At 34.6% G+C, this 14,295-nt stretch overlaps 1 pseudogene across 1 annotated transcript; it reads right to left on the bottom strand.

Annotated features, from left to right (window-relative positions):
* Positions 1-3,844: 3,844 nt before the first annotated feature.
* Positions 3,845-6,508, bottom strand: LOC149176781 (protein TIFY 10b-like; annotated as a pseudogene). Its single transcript, XR_016258667.1, has 5 exons — positions 5,852-6,508; positions 5,662-5,740; positions 5,074-5,251; positions 4,588-4,645; positions 3,845-4,262 (listed from the first exon to the last, which is right to left on the bottom strand). The product of XR_016258667.1 is annotated as a protein TIFY 10b-like (transcript).
* Between the last annotated feature and the right edge of the window lie 7,787 nt (positions 6,509-14,295).

Below are 14,295 nucleotides of genomic sequence, written 5' to 3'. Positions count from 1 at the left end.
GCCAAAGCATCCAATACCATGGACCGAAAACCATCGTGTTCAAAACCATGGACCAAAAAACATCGCGTCCAAAATCATGTGCGAAAAACATGCACAAAACTATAGGTAGGCCCAGACCCCATAGAGTGGGGTTACCTGCACCACTCAAACCCCATGTGACTCTCCCCACTATGTAATCAATGCAACAAAGGGGGGGCTCCGCCCCCCTTCTAACCCCTCGGTTAACTACGTGGGCTAGTCATGGAAAGAATGTAACACAACCCAACACTTAGATCTCATTCTTTCTCATTTGTGGCAAGATGCGGGAAAATCAAGTCATAGGCAAGGGCCCGGAAAAACTTGTATCGAAACCCTTGGTTCTTGTTTTCAAAATGAATTGACTATGCTCCCTCTACCTGCCTTTATAGGAATTGTTTCTCCTATTGTCTATGTCTAAGACTTTAAATGAAAACATACTTTTGATACCAACAAACCAAAGTAGATTCTTGATTTTCCCTTCCTGGCATGAGAGCATCTAATACAAACTAGGTCTGTTAGGTAGCAAACTATGTTGGTTTTCTTTGATGCAACTAAGCTATGGACTATGGGCTTGGTGGTGGTCAGGAGAGATGGCAGGTGGGAAAAAAGCATAGAACAAAAGGGGGTAGAGGTGGCAGTTGAATAGAAGGTCGGCAGAGGTGGTAGGTGGGTAGAACATTGATGGGTGGCCAAGGAACTTTGGATATTTGTAAAATATATATATATATATATAAACCAAAATTTGGATATGATTAAGGAAATTTATGTATGAGCCAAGGTACTTTGGATATTTGTAAAATATAAACATATGAAAACCAAAATTTGGACATGATTAAGGAAATTGATGTATGAGCCAAGGTACTTTGTATATTTATAAAATATAGATATGTGAAAACCAGAATTTGGATATGATTAAGGAAAGTTATATATGAAAACCACACTTTAGATATTATTCATGATTTAGAAAAGTTATGTATGAAAGTTAGTACTTTGGATAAGACTTAGAAAAGTTTAGATATGATTTAAGAACTTCTTTTCAATCTTTCCACAAAAAGAATTGGATAAATTTCCAATAAGAGATCCAATCCAAAACTTTGATTAAAATTTTAGAAAGACTTTGATTAAATTTTGCCAAACTAAAAAAAATTGGAGTGGAGGCCAAAGAATTACCGGAGGGCCAAAAGTGGCCAGAATACGGGCAAAAAAGTTTCAAAAAATCTTGTAGATGTGTTTTTGACGGTGGAAATGGATTCAGCACCATCAAAAACCTCTAGAACACCTAAAATTATGAAGTTTGAAGTTTTTACTTGGATTTACAAATATCCCACCGAAATTCTTGTAAAATATGATTAAAATTTCAAAAACTTTCCAGGCAAAAGAACATAATCGTTAGACTACGGTAAATAAATTTAAGTCAAACATCGAATTAATTGCAGGTCAACTTCTAACCATCACTCCAGTCCCTCCGGTGCCAAAGCCGCGACTAATCACTTTGGAAATATTTCAAGTGCCAAGCCCCATATGAGAAAGCACAATTTGACTATATATAAAATTTCCTCAATTTCACATTCACAGTTTGATATTTTCCAAAGCCATTTAACCTTGACACATATTTCTAAATTTTCAAAATATCCGCAATATCTTAATACGTCACTACAGTTCTGGAATCGATAATCGATATAGTTCAAAGCTTAGTTATACTGAACAACAACTATTATGCGTATATTTCCCTTCATTAAATTCTTCAATGAGATCAATAAAGTCTAGCTCCATCTTATAAATATTATAGATATTCCAAAATTTGTATAGACAATATAAGTAAAGACAATTTTTGCAAACAATTGCGAGAAAATATTATGGCCTACTGCCATGCTAGGAATGGCATAGGGAGGCTCATTGGCCAATGGCATAGGGAGGCTGAATAAGGCCAATGGAAGCTCAACTCCCAAAAATAAAAATAAGGTACAGAAAATGAGTAACTATAACAAAATAAGTGTAGAGTGGTGTATGTCGGTACTTAACTAAAATAATAAACTCTTGATAATATATTATAGGGATCCAACTAGTTAACAATGAATAATCACTGGGTTTTTCAAAATTGATTATCATGGAACAAATTCTTCGTATTAGCAAATTATTTTAGAAAAACTGCCATAATTATGATGCAACAATAGAAAGTGCAATGAAAACACATAGAAAAAGGTTAAAACAAAATAATATATACAGTTGCAAACTGTGAAACATGTCATATTAAGAAATCCAAGAAAAGAGAACTCAACAACCATAGGAATACAATGCGATATATGATGTATTATGATTCTTCAGCGAGGATTCTCTCTCCCACTGAAAAAAAAATGAACAACCTCTATATATAAATTTATTGATATATTTTCTCCGCTCAATCCAAAACTCAAATATCGCATTTGAAAAAGACAAACTCAGAAATTTTGAAAAAATAATTACTTGATTGATAGAAGGATGCACCTATAATGAAAATCTATGCACTCTTATAACCATATAACTTTTAAAAAACAATAATCTTTAACATAACTAGGACATGTTCAATATGAAAACTAGACTACCATGGTCCATGAGGAAAATTACAGTGCAACAGAGAACATGAATACAACCCAACATATAAAGTACCTCGTAACACAATACAAAGGTCGATACGAAAAAACATAAGTCCCTCGGCATCGCGAAATAGCATAGATGATAGCTAGAAACCAAATATTCACCCGTAGGAAGTAAATTGTGGAACAAAATTAGTTTAGAATATAAATAAAATTATATCACAAAATTAGTTTAGAATAGAAATAAAATTGTATCACTAAAAGAAGGAAAAGACATTTTTAATGCTCACCATCACCTCCTTGGAACATGGAGAAAAAAAAGTGATTCCTTTAATATCACCCTCTTCTGCTCTGTTCCGTGTTCGAGTTCATGTAACGATTCATCAACCCATGCCTTAACAATGGCTTTTTACTTCCCATAATCATCATAATTCCATACACCCAATACACTCTTCCCAACAAACTTCCCATAATCATCATAATTCCTTACACCCAATACACTCTTCCCAACAAAAAAAAATAATGATAAGGAAAAAATTGCATTCATTTTAGGGAAATTACCGTGTCTAAAAAAATTGCAAAAGCCAACCAAAACAAAATAAAAGTCAATTTTCAAAAAAATTGAAAATGAGTTTGAGATTTGCAGTGGATTAAAAGTAAAATAAACAATGTAAATGTAGTATTTGAATTATGTTTTTGATAATGGAAATAGATTCAGCACCATCAAAAACTTCTAAAACAATTAAAATTATGAAATTTGAAATTTTTACTTGAATTTATAAAAATCCTAGTCAAATTCTATTTTTTTAAAATAGAATTAAAATTTCCCAAAATAACGTTAGACTACGGAAAAAAAAAATTAAGTCAAACATCGAATTAAAAATAAGTGAAACATCGAATTAATTGCAGGTCAACTTCTAACTTTCATTCCAATTCCTCAGGTGCCAAAGCCGGGACTAATCACTTTGGAAATATTTCAAGTGGCAAGCCCCAAATGAAAAAGCACAATTATATAAAATTTCCTTAATTTCACTTTTACAGTTTGATATTTTCCAAACCCATTTAACCTTGACACATATTTCTAAATTTTCAAAATATCCGCAATATCTTAATAGGTCAGTACAGTTCTGGAATCGATACTCGATATAGTTCTGGAAATATATATATCGATATCTATATACCGCGTGCAGAATATGTAAAATCACTCACGGACCTACATGTGGTCGCGACCGATTTCTCCAAACAAACAAATATTTAATGTGAACGCAATGTGTATAACAAGGATTCATAAATATCTAGATATTCGTTGTAGTGTGGGCCTATGGCTGAAAACATGAGAAAAATGCAGAAAGGAACAGCTGCTTTATCATTTTCAAGTAATTAATTTATGAAATACGAACCAAACAGAAGGTAGTTGCGGTCAGCCATCTTCAGTAACTAGAACTGGGCAATCTCGATTAACCGACTATAAATACCTATGAATAACGGGAATACACAGTGGTATTAATGTATTATCAAAATACTCATTAAAATTGTTGTTCTGGAAAATATGAGAGGGCCTTGCATGGTCGAGAAGAATTCTAGTCTGACGACGACGGTGCATATTGTTGAAATTTACTATCGTCTGCTGCAGCTACCGTACTATATGGCGACTTTGCGTTTGCATTAAGCCTGCACAGCACAACAGATGATATCACTTTTATTTCTAGTTTTTAGTGAGAGCTTCAATGGCTGACAGACAAGAATGATGGGTTTAGAATAAGCCCTCAGATACCATGTATTACTGTAATTTGGTGCAATATATGCAACTTTACATCTCTCTGTAAAAGAAAATTTCAAGATGCAACTTTGCATCTCCTTGTAAAAGAAAATTTCAAGATGCAATATATTACGAGGACATGCAATCAATAAACATTGAGCTGGCACAGCCCATTCACCATACATGGATGCATAATGTTTGTAAACCAGAATGACAAATAAGAAGTAATTATGTTACCTGTCCTTGCGCTTCTCCAGAAATCGCTGAAGAGAATACTTCCTTGCTAGTGGAAGATCTGATCACAAGTCATTGACAAAAGGCATGACCAGGAATCAGTAGTCTTTATAGTGAAATTATTATGAAGATACGCCTAGCAAGTGGACTGATCATGAATTTTAGGTGGTTGTTGTATCTTCCCTTAAGAAAGGAGACATGCTTAAAAAAAATGTAAAAAATCTAAAGTTGGTGTGACTCAAATCAAATGCAATCAAGAAATATCATTAAATGTTTTAGAGTTTTTCAAAATTCTAAATTTATTTATAAAAATCTCCACCAAATGGTTTCACATAATTTCTGAAAAAACACTCAAAACGTTAAACAAGGTCATGCCAATAAGGATTAATAGATTGCCATCCAGAAATATTACTTGAATTTGCCAACAACAAAAAAAATGTATTATCTCATATATTGATGGTCTTCGATAACTGGTGGCCTTAGACCTACCTGCGTACATCTTGCAACTAGCAGGTGCGTGCTGGATGCGTGACCCCTTCGATAACTCCACACGAGGAAGTAATGTTTTCAGGTCAGTGATCTGCGATTCACGGCCCTTCGGGGCAACTGGAATAACTGGACAATTAGAATAATTTCCACCGCCGGCATTTAACAATATGGCTTGAGCCTGTAAAACAGATGCCATTATTGGCCTAAACTAGGTCTTGCCCATATTTTAAAGTACGGAGAAAAGCGGCTGTTTCGTATTGATCATTTAAAATTTGATTGATTCGACTTGACTTAATTTGGTTAAGGGTATTTAAATTTTTTCAATTAGGAAGTAGATCAAAATAACTTAACAGGCACATATACGCTAAATTTCACTTTTTCCAACATATAACTTAACTCAAAAATTCAATGAACTTGAACTGACTCTAAAAATTTATCTAACTTTAGATTCCATTTTTTCCAAAATATAACTTAACTCAGAAAAACGGTGAGCTTGACCTGACTCTCCAAATTTATCCAACTCTCCCCATTTCTAAATAATTACAATTTCCAACCCTCAACAAAAATCTAAATTTGGCAATCCCATACCTTATTAGCAGGAATATCGTTGTAAACGTTCACTGTTCCGCCGTAGAAAATTGTCAATTGTGCACGAGATTGCTTGGGCCTGGATTCGAAAATAAACTTGCTTACCATTAACATCACAGACCTATGTGAACACAATAAATTAGCTTAAAATAAACGCACAACTAACTATTCTATCCTTTGGAATCCACACCTAAAACTGGTCACATGTCCAGAAGAAACAGCTTGATCATCATCTAACCACGTCTTGTGGTCGAATCCCCCTTGAGTCCTATTGGGGATCCAAAACCGGACTGGTTGGTGAATAAATTAATGGAACTAGAACATTTTCCAAGAACGGAGAGATCCAGTGACCGAGGAATGCACTCTTCAACTGAGCGCTTAGAAACTCCATTAACAGTGCTAATCCAAGAAGGGAACCCCTTTTCCTCCCCACCGTGCTCTTCAAACATCACCCCATCTCTTAATAGGGAAAGAAAGCTCCCCTTCTCAAAAACACAGTTTTTGAACGAACCATCAAATCTCGGAGCATTCTTGCTGTTATCCTTCGCCTCCGCAGTGCTTGCACCAACGGCTAAATTCAACCTGGTCTGGTCATTCCGGATCCCCTCTGGGTTGCATAGATTCTTCATTAACTCAACCTTCTCCTTCTTCCTCAGAACACCAAGGAAATCCATGTCTGCACCAACGCCTCCCACCATTAACTTTATTTGAAGGTGGTTGCGACTAAATCTACACCTTTGACGGAAAAAGGAAAACTTTTCTGAGCTTTTGATTGAAGCGAATATCTTTAATTATTTGAACATGCGATTAATTATGATGCAGCGAAAAACACGCCATCTCCACAAACATGTGGCTTCATCGCGTTTTCCTCTCGGTCAACCGGCCCCTATTCAAATACTGCAAGCTTTGAGCATTGTAAATAAATTTTAATAGTGACAGCTTTGTGTGTGAGGCTTTGATTGGACCATTGGCTTTAATAAATTTTAATAGGGACCATTGCTTTAGTTCGAAAATCTATGAATCGGGAGTGTTTGTCAGAATGTGTAAGAGAGTTTTTAATATGACTTTAATGTGAATGTTATATAAATATTGGACGGGGATATTTAAAAAATGATTTTGATATTTAGATGTTGTTCGTTGTGATAATAGAGTGGAAGAGAGGTTGTAGTGGTGGTAAATGGGTCTAAATGTTTATCAATTAGTATTGGAGATACGCGGTGGTGTCCGAAAAAAAATATTAAATTAAAATAATATAATAAAACACAATGTAAAGTAATAAATAATAATATTATTTTTATTATAAAATATAAAAAAAAATTTCATAAAAATAAATTTAAATAATATATGTATTAGGTTTCAAGTAATATGTATATAGGTTAAATTAAAATAATAATAATAATAATAAAACACAATGTAAAGTAATAAATAATAATTATTTTTTTAATTAATAAAATTATAAACAAAATTTTCTATAAAAATAAATTTAAATAAGATATGTATATAGGTTTCAAGTAATATGTATATAAGGTTTGAGAAACAATTGTAGTTCAATCATTAAGGGGTTACGACTATAAGGCTACAAGAGTAAAAATTCTCATTCTACAAAGTTCACATCTTCATCTAGGCACCCTCACATCTCTGTGTCACGACTATGAGGCCATAAGAGTAAAAACTCTCATTCTACAATGTTCACATCTTCATCTAAGCGCCCTCACATCTCCCAGTGTCACCCATAGCCTCACTTCCACACTTGCAATCTAGTCTCCTCCCAACAAAAACTTCTTGAAGCTCAGTTTTAATGGGGCCTCAAAAGGTAACCTAGCCCATGTAAGATTTGGGGACGCTTTAAAAGATCACGTGAGCTCACTCCTTTATATCTTCTATGCATATATGGGGAAGTACATTAATAATGTAGTTCACAAAAAAAACTCTTGAAAAATGATTAAAGATCACAATAACATAAGGATATTCTAGTCTTATCGTTTAAGGAGACATGAAACTCATAATCTCAATGATCTCTAAAATCCTCTATGCCTCTCCTTTATTAAAGGTCTCATAATGCTGGATATTCAAATGGATTTTACAGTTGACACTTCCCATAGCTAAAAACCCATGTTGTCATCCCCTCCCATATTCATTGAATGGGAAATGAAATAGAAAATAAGCTAGCCAACAATGATTTCTCTCATCAATTCAATCATCTCTCCTCCCCCTGGTATTCCATCCTTGAATCTTCTCTCAAGCTAGAATGTCAATTCTTAATGCAACCAGATGCATCCCCGAAATGGGGTGCCCAAGTCAACAAATATGGGGATTGTGTTGCTACCGTCCATTAAACCATGACTGAGCCGCTACAACATGAAACAAGTCCCTCGGGTGTTACAATTAAGACATGTAAATTATACAGATGACCATAATATCTCTCCACCCGGCGGGCCTGCACTGCATTCGTTATTTAACTTGGTTATCGATGTAAAGAGGGTTTCCATGGGATTTGCATTGGTTTTATATTTCTAACAATATAGCTCTCATCGATATGGATGACGGGAAAAATCCCATCAATTTTCCTACATTCAATGATCATCCATTAATGGGTACTCAACCAAGACTTCACACACCACATAGGGATACTTATAGAAGGGAGTAGTATGGAGCACAAAAAAGTTGGGTTTCTTCAGCAGTTAGGTTCCAATCCTCATGTGTTGGGAATTCCCTTCTTCTCAATTCTCTAAAGTGTGCAACAAGTAGATCATCTCCTACCTAGTATCATAGATTTTTTGTTGGGGGAGTCAAACTACTAGCTCAATGATCAAGAGGGAAATGTTGGCCCAGCCCAACTGTTTACTCTTCCTAGGCTATTGTTGGCATCCTCCCTTTTGGCACTATGGTTCTCTATACTTTTACATTCCTTTTGAGCACACAATACTCCATAGTTCACACATGTACAAGCCGACAGCATAGTGTCATCCCTTAGGCAAGCCCTATCTAGAGCTAAGAAAACTTGTTGTGCATAGTTATTTTCAGAGTATTTGGTTGTTTTTTTCCTAACTCTTGGTTTCATCGATGTTATTCTCCTACAATTTTTCCAAGCCTAGAAGTGAATCAACCTCTAACACGTCTTAGTAAGGTTTGGGAGTGGCATTTGGGTTCCTCCACACTTGCGAGACCACTCAATCCTACCACAACCCTCTCAAATTTTTGGTTTATTGTCGTGCCACAACAAAGATCTAGATTCAGGCATACAACAAATTACTACCAACATAGAGGCTATTCCAAAGACCAAATCCAAGTTGAGAGCTCAACCACTTTCTACTAGGATTTGACCCATCAACCAAACCAAGAAATTATCACTCAAATGAAAAGGGAACTTTCCAATGAGCAGAGTAATCTTATAGGGGTTGAAGTGTTTGCTGAGTTGGAAGACTGGGTTCTTAATGTTGGTCATATAAGGGGAAAGTATAATTTCAACATGTACAAATTTGATGTCTACTCATATATCAAGTTTTTCTTGGGGAGAGTGCTTGTAGATAAAAATGAGATCAAACACGAGATCATCTTGTCTCTTGAAAAAATGAAACAACTTCTAATGGAAATAAACTGCATAATTGTAAAAATTAAATAGAAAATGGGACCTCCTACTCATCTTGGTTTTTCTTGTGGTAGTAACAAGGATCCCATCCCCCTCAAAGCTATTGATTATGAGAAAAAAAACATACATGCTTATTTTCCTCTCTACATATAGTTTATTTTTATGCTTTCATATCTTATCTCCATAGAGAAGAAGGATTATGTGACAAAATAGATAAATCTCATGTTTTTCTTCAATCAACAAAAAAATCCATATTTCTTTTGATATTTTGAAAGAATTGAAATTTTGTGTTGGGTATGGTTTCACTAGTGGTAGGCTAGCACAATCTTCTTCTACTATCAATATAAATACTAAATTTTACACATATAAAAAATATAAATAAATAATATGTATAAATAAAGACCCATTTAACTATATAAGTTAAAATAATTATTCATATTTATAACTACTTGGTTTCACAAATTTATAATTAAATTTAATTAACAAGCATATAAATATTCAATATTTACAATAATCCCCCCCACACAGATATCTCTCTCTCTCTCTATGTGTGTGTGTGTGTGTATATATATATATATATATATATATATATATATAATTTTAATAAATTAAAATAAGAATATTTTCATATTTGAAATTTACATTAATATAGTCAGTAATTTTATATTATTTAAAAGATGATGAATCCCTTTTAGTTTGGGATTTTTCAAGTGAGGATCAAATGTTTAGAAGTCAAAATTTTCTTCAAATTTTGCACTTAAAAATACCTTTGTATCTTGAAAGATTTGTCTTTCTTAAGCCTTTGCTAAATAAAATTAAGATAAATCTATCCGAATTTAAATATAATTTGAGAAAACATTTTAAAATATCTAAAATTTATATATATATACATATAGATATATTATTTTTAAAAATTAGAAAAGTATAATATTAATTTAAATATTCATAGTGATATTAATTATTTTTATTGAATTTATTTTGAATAATGAGATGAATGATACCTATCTTTTCTAATTAGGTTTGAATTGAGTTTATATAACATGTAATGTGTATTGATTAGGTTTTAATTGAGTTTATGATGATGATGGTGGTGGTGGTGGTTAACGTCCACTGAGACCAAATTGGTCTATTAGACCTATAATTTTCTTAGTTCTTAATTGTCTGGCTTCTCGTCTTTCTTCGCGAGATTGGTGCTGTAGCTTTCTTTTTTTCTCTATGATCTTCCAACTTCTTTTATCTTGCATATCCTTCATCTCTTATGGTTCTTATCTTAGCTTCGCAATTCGTTGTGTTTGTCCTTTTGAGGATAGTCGGAGAGAGAAGTTTGGTCTAGGAGATATGCTTTACTGTTAAATGAAGATTTATTTTGTGCGGTACTCGAATCCTCATAACTGTTGATGCTTGAGGGGTTGTCGAGTTTACTTTTTTGTTGTTTGGCGGGGCTTTCCCCTTGCTTGTCTTGAGAGTTGTTCTTTCTTCCCGATTTCTTGCGATTCAGAGTTTTCTGGAGAGTGTTCTTCCTTGATGACAGCGTAATGTTCTTTTTGTGCTCCTTCCCACCATGTAGATCTGTGGTGACTCTTTCTAGCAGAATTTTTCTAGGAGGCTTTTGGGCAATTTTTGGCTAGATGGTCTGTCTCAAAGTAGGATCGACATCTAAAGAGGACACTTTCATATTGAGTTTCTAGTTCCACACATATTCTTTACTTGTTAGGTTTATTTCAGCTGGGAATCAGGTGTTGAACTCCTTTCCACACAGATGCGTGCATAGGTTGTTCTGGCATATTCCTCTATTTTGGACATTGCAGTAAAATTTCCCAATTGTATTTCCAATGGCTTTTAGCAAGGAGAAATTCCAGAGATGCAATGGTAGGTTTGGCAATCTCACTCAAACTGGTGCTGAGGTTATGACTGTCATTGAGGGATCAAATGATGGGCTCCATGGCTTCATGAATAGGCCTGAGTTTCGCCAAAACCAAGGGCCAGAATCCAGAATACATTGTCTGCTTTTAGGGTTTTCAAAATCTACTATAAAGAAACCCTAGCGTAGGGGTGGATATTAAGTTCATCAGAAATGATAGGATTCCATACCTTCGAAATCCAACTATGGAAAGCTGTCAGTCGCGGCCAAAAACCATTGGACCGACAGATTAGGGCACTTTCAAAAACTTCAAAGCCTCATCGAGTGAGGCCTGGACCACCTCGATGGTGGAAGATAGGGCTTCATTGATGATATAGGCAGGAGCTTGCCCCGTAGAGGCAGACGGAACTGAGCCAGCAGCTATCTTCGCGAAGCTTGGGAGCCATCTGGATCAAGGTCGATCAATGATTCCCAAGCTTATGTATGCCCCTGCGGAAGAATGAAAAAGCCCTATGGACATGCAGCGTCTGACTTGATCTGGATCTGCAGACAAACCCTACAGCAACAAGCAATTCTCAGCAGCGATCAATGCAGACAACGACAAAGATAAACCCTAGCCGCGGGAGGACAGTTATTGGAGAAGGCGGTCGATCTGGGTCTGGCGCACATCCTCCGACCTCTTCTGGCCCTCCAAAAAGACCCTACTAACCTGGAATCCTCCCTAACGAGCCTTACACAGAAAAAAACCCTATCGAGCTAACGAGCCTTACACAGAAAAACCTACGAAAGAATGAAAAAGCCCTGTGGAAGAATTAAAAATAGCCTTTTAAATTCCTGGCCGTTGCAGAAAGCGGCTAGGACAACGATCTGACTTGATCTGGATCTACAGACAAACCCAGATCAGCGAAGTAGGAGCAGGAGCAGGAGTAGGATCGAGGATGGTGGTGGAAACCCAAATCCCACCTCCATATAGACGGATGATACGGTAAGGGAAAGAGGAAGACGCCCAGATCGACAAACATGTAATGTGTACTAATTAGAATGTAAAATATTTAATTACATTAAAAAACATAACAATAAATATAAAATTCCAACAAATAATTGAATATTATGTTAATCTAGTTATAAGTATAAATATTTCACTGTGAAATATGTTAAAATTTATCTTTAAATATTTAATATATATATATATATATATATATATATAAAGATTTCAATTTATTTAATTTGAAAAAAAAAATTAAAATTATATTTTGTAGATGCTAGTGAGAATTAGATCATGTTTGTCTAAAATTCTACAAATAAATGATTTCTAGAACTTAAGGATGAAGAATCAGAACAAGCTCTCACTAATGTACAAAGGGAGCAATTGAGGATAATAAAAAATAAGAATGCACGCGCATTGAAACTTACCCAAAAAGGAGTGCACCAAGCAATATTCAATAATATTATGACCACCTCTTCAGCAAATACAATGCGAGAGACTTTGATGACAAGCTATAAAGGTATGAACAAAATCAATATTGTTAAGTTCCAAAATACTAGGAGATATTTTGAAAGTCTACATATGAAGGAAATAGAGGATATTTATTTATTCATGAATCGAGTTTTGACTATTATAAACTAGTAAAAGATTTATGATGATGACATTAAAGATGAGACAATGGTTTAGAAGGTCATCATATCTTTGTCTACCAAGTTTCATGTTGTAGAAGGAGCTATTGAAGAAGCCAAGGCTTTGAAAATGTTAGCAGTTGATGAATTGATGGGACCCCTTCTATCCCATGAGGTGAGGAAAGACAGAAATAACGATTCCTCCTTTGAAGCCACTTTTAAAAGACAGGTTTCTATAATAAGAGACAGAGGTTGAGATAGAGGTAGATCAAGAGGCAGAGGACGAGGTAGATGAAATGGTTGTTACAGAGATTGAAAATAAGAGGAGGAACAAGAAAGTGGAAGAAACAAAAGAAGCTTCAACAACAACCAAAGAGTCGACAAATCAAAGGTTTGAGATTATTATTACAACAAATTTCATCATTATGTGTGTGATTGTAGAAATTAGAAGATAGCTGATAAAGGAAATTAGAGAGCTAATGACACTACAGAAAATTGTGACTCCATGTTCATGGCTAGCCATACTATGCATGAACCTTTTGATAGTGTTTGCCTATTAGACAGTGGTTGCAGCAACCACATGACTGGATACAAGAATATGGTTGTAAATATGGATCAATATGTAAAGACAAAGGTAAAATTGGGGACTAACAAGATTGTGGTTGTTGATGGAAAGGGAGTAGTCAACAATATGACCAAGCAGGGGGAGCTAAAGATAATTTCAGAGGTATATTATGCTCCATGGTTTTAAACATAATCTTATAAGTGTTGTTTAGTTAATGTAGAAAGGATACATAGTTTTTTTGAGAGAGAATATTGTGTTATTTCTGACAATACCACAAACAAGTAGTTGATAACGAACGTGGAAAATAATATTTAATATAATCATGAATTACAAAAGTAGAGTTAGTTATTTTATGGTTTCATGTTCTAATGATAATTAGTTATGGCACTTTCGGTTTTGAAATTTTCATTTCTTTGGTTTAAGATTGTTACAACATAACCAAATGGTTAAAGGATTACCTCCCATCAGAGAACCCTTTGCTACTTGTGGGTGTTGTATCATAGGAAAGCAACATTGTGAAGGTTATTTTAAAAGAGTTGCGTACAAGAAAAGTAGCCACTAGAACTAGTCCATACAGTCCTATGTGAACATAGTTGATTGGTGAAAGTTATTGCTTCCTCGCATTCATTGATGATTTCAGTAGAAATACATGGATTTAGTTTTTGAAGTAGAAGTATGAAAGTTTTGAAAAGTTCAAAGAATTCAAATCCCTAGTAGAAAACAAAGTGATAATCAGATCAAGGTATTGAGATAAGATCTTGGTGGATAATATGATTCGAATTCATTCCATGCTTACTACAAACAATAGGGAATTAGAAGCCAGTTGACAACCAGATATTGCAAGAGAATTGTGTAGTAGAGAGAAAGAATGAATCAATTATGAACATGGCAAGGAAACTCTTGAAAGGAAATAAACTTCTCTAATGCGTATTGGGCATAATTGTTGCATGTGTTGTCTATGAGATAAAAAAATCTCTAAAAAGAGCGTGATGAACATAGTTCCAC

This window comes from Pinus tabuliformis, chromosome 4_1, assembly GCF_031772625.1.
Source record: "Pinus tabuliformis cultivar Carrire ecotype Pingquan chromosome 4_1, CPIR1, whole genome shotgun sequence".
NCBI lineage: Eukaryota > Viridiplantae > Streptophyta > Pinopsida > Pinales > Pinaceae > Pinus > Pinus tabuliformis.
The sequence above is the reverse complement of the archived record's forward strand: the minus strand, read 5'-3'. Positions and strand labels throughout refer to the sequence as shown.